We start from the raw sequence: 3,334 nt of genomic DNA, 5'->3' as shown, positions 1-3,334 counted from the left end.
GCGTGAGCAAAATGCTCATAGCGCGCCTTCTGAAGGGTTAAATTTCAAGGGCCGATATTGAATGTAAACCACACTTAAACGTCAAACATTTTCCGCATTTCATTTAACATTTTTCAATTTCAGACTAACTCAATTTGAACTATAGAAAGATGCACAATCGAGCAACTGCGTTAAAGTTATGGCAGAATGGTGGCAGGAAATGGCAACAGTGAATGACCAATTTTCGAAGAAAATCATCTTCAGTGATGAGGCACATTTTCACCGCACTGGATTCGTTAATAAGCAGAATTGCCTCATTTGGGCAAATGATAATTCAAGAGTGATTGCCGAAAAACCAATGCACCCGCAAAGAGTGACTGTTTGGTGCGGTTTATGGGCTGGCGGCATTTTTGGGCCGTATTTTTTCCAAAATGAGGCCGGTCAGGCAGTTACTGTGAATAGTGTTCGCTATCGTGAGATGATAACGAACTTTTTATGGTCCGAATCGGAAGATATGGATGTGGACGATATGTGGTTTCAACAGGACGATGCCACTTGTCACACAGCTAACGAAACAATGGCTCTTTTGCGCGAAAAATTTGATGGCCGAATAATCTCACGTCGCGGCGATGTCAATTGGCCGCCAAGATCATGTGATTTCGCACCGTTGGACTTCTTTCTTTGGGATTATTTCAAACAAAAGGTGTAAGTCGATAAGCCAACAACAATTCAAGAGCTAAAGGATGAGATAATTTGGCACATTAACGGCATAGAACCTCAATTATGCCTCAGCGTCATCGAAAATTTGGACCATCGGATGGAGGTGTGGCGCCGAGGTCGTAGTGTCCATTTGGCCAATATTTTGTCATTTGCGTAATTGAGACATACCAGTATTATCGTAATAGAGAGAAATGGCAATAATTTTGTTAAAAAAATTGTATTTTATTCAAAATCAACACCGGCCCTTAAAACTTAACCACCCTTTATAATGCGTAACTTTACTTAGTGGTGTCATGAAAATGGGATGCCGTTTCCGTAGCCGAATGGGTTGGTGCGTGACTACCATTCGACTTGACTTTACGACTACAGCTAGCAGATGATGTATTGGATGCAATTCATTGCAACTTTGCTTATAACCATTGCAATCAGTCTTCCAATCTAAAATCGAACAATGGATTGTTGAATCTCATTAGGAACGCACAGCGTTAAATGAAAAATATGGTAACGAAGACGACGAACGAGTTGATGAAGGAACTATGGACGTGATGCAAAATACGAATAAAACTACATCGGAGGAGATAATATCAGCATTCAGTAAATGCTTGGATTGGACAGAGCTGCTTAATCGGTCTGCCTGCGAGTCCTGGAATCCGAGTCGCCAGCGTCATACCTTTTTTTGGAAGACCATTTTTTGAAGGCTGACAACTTTTTGCACAAATCATGTACGGGCAAGAACAAATTTTTATTTTTTAACAAAATATCAATAAATAAAATACTGAAAACAACAATAAAAAATCTGTTTTCGTTTCTCTTTTACACGCTTTTAAACACCCAAAAAAACCATTTCAAATGCGGCGAGGACCTGAAACGATGTTTCGACGCTGCAAAGGCACAGAACTGTGTGGTACTGAACAAGCGAGTGAGTACAAAACAAACTAAAATCTGAAATTTCCTTACTTTCAAATAAAACTTAGCGCTTTAAAGTATATTTAATTAATATAATATAATAAAAACAAACAAACTTGGATTAAAAAACTTGGATTGCTATCAGTAAAAAAAACTATATTAGTTTGTATGAAAAAAATCCTCAGCAATTGCGACAATCTCAAAACTTGCACCGAGCCCGGTTTTCATTATGTGCAAAAATTGAGTTTCTACTGGGCATTAACTCACTTTCCAAGCACTTGGTTGAGGTCACTTTTTTAAATAAAGCACGTGAAAAATCCGGCTAAATTAAAAAGAGCAGAGATTGGATGAGTCTGGTAGTAATGCAACGTTCAGAGCTTACTTCGGATAGTCTCAGCTATTATAAAATGAAAAAAATTTAGGTTTTTTTTTTCAAAATACTTTAACGAAAAAAAATTTTTTTTTTTTTTTGCTATTTTTTAGTTTAAAGCTTTTTAGTTTAAAATTGTTTAGGGAAAAAATTGTTTTAGGGAAATTAGGGAACATTTTTTTATCATTTTTGAAAGGCAGATTTTTTCTCTTTTGTTTTTGTAAAAAAAATTATTTTTTTAAAAAGTCCTAAGAAATCCTAAGAAATGAAAAAAATTATTAAAGTGTTAAAAAATACCCACATGAATCGCTTTAAGGAGTTAGGGGTAGTCAGAGGCCCCAAAAAATGTTGATTTTCAATAATTTTTTTTGCTAGTCAGTTGCTTTATTTTACAAACAAAAAAAAAATATAGTATTAATACATCACATTTGGAATTGACTTTAGCAAAATTAAAAAAAAAAATTAATAATTGTAATAGTTATCGTTGTTTGTGTGGTGCCCATTTCTCCAGACGTCCCTCTCAGTGATCGTTACAAGTCCTTGGAGATGCATCTAAAATCAATCGGACAAGAGAAATTAGTTTTATTAATAGATAATCTTGTGTCTGATCGAAGCTTTTTGTTTTTCAAAATAAACCATATGGCGGCCTCAAGAAATATTTTTCACATTTTCGAGAAAAAAGCCGACAATAAATTGTTAAAAAAAAAATGTATACTAAAAAAAAAATCATTCGATCAGGCACGAGTTTTTTATATCTTTCAAAAGCAGTATATATTTTATTAAAATCTACCAAGCGGTGCTTAAGTTACAGTTATCAGCAGTTCAAAAAACATAGTTTTGAGGAAAACGCATCTAAAGCTATCCGCTCCGTTCGCTCATTTACTTCAACAGTGTCATAACTCAAAAAACAAGATTTTTTAGTTAAATACGAAAAAAATGTGCTGAATATCATGGTTAATATTGTATAAAAAAGTCTTTGTGATTAGTAGAAAATTGAGCGCGTGAGATGAAAATGTGCCGTTATTCCACTTGTTGTGACGCGTTATTTTCTTACAACGGCATCGACACATTTCAGTTTAACTTCAGTTGTCGTCGTGTAAAGATTATTAGGTTTTCCGAAAAAACGATATATTTTGAATTACAGCGATTTATGTATTATATTTTTCGTGTTGCTAATTTTCATGTAAACTATATTATTTCGCGTTGTGACTGTACTGCTGAAAAATGTTAGTTCCTCATAATTTGCGCAATACAATATGTGACGTTGTTGTTGAAAACAAATTAATTGCGTAATTAGATATTTTGTTTTGTGACGTTTTTTCGTGAAAAAATGGGTTCTGTAGAAATAGCGATTTTGTC

Source organism: Anastrepha ludens, chromosome 4, assembly GCF_028408465.1.
Source record: "Anastrepha ludens isolate Willacy chromosome 4, idAnaLude1.1, whole genome shotgun sequence".
NCBI lineage: Eukaryota > Metazoa > Arthropoda > Insecta > Diptera > Tephritidae > Anastrepha > Anastrepha ludens.
Note: the sequence above shows the minus strand (reverse complement) of the source record.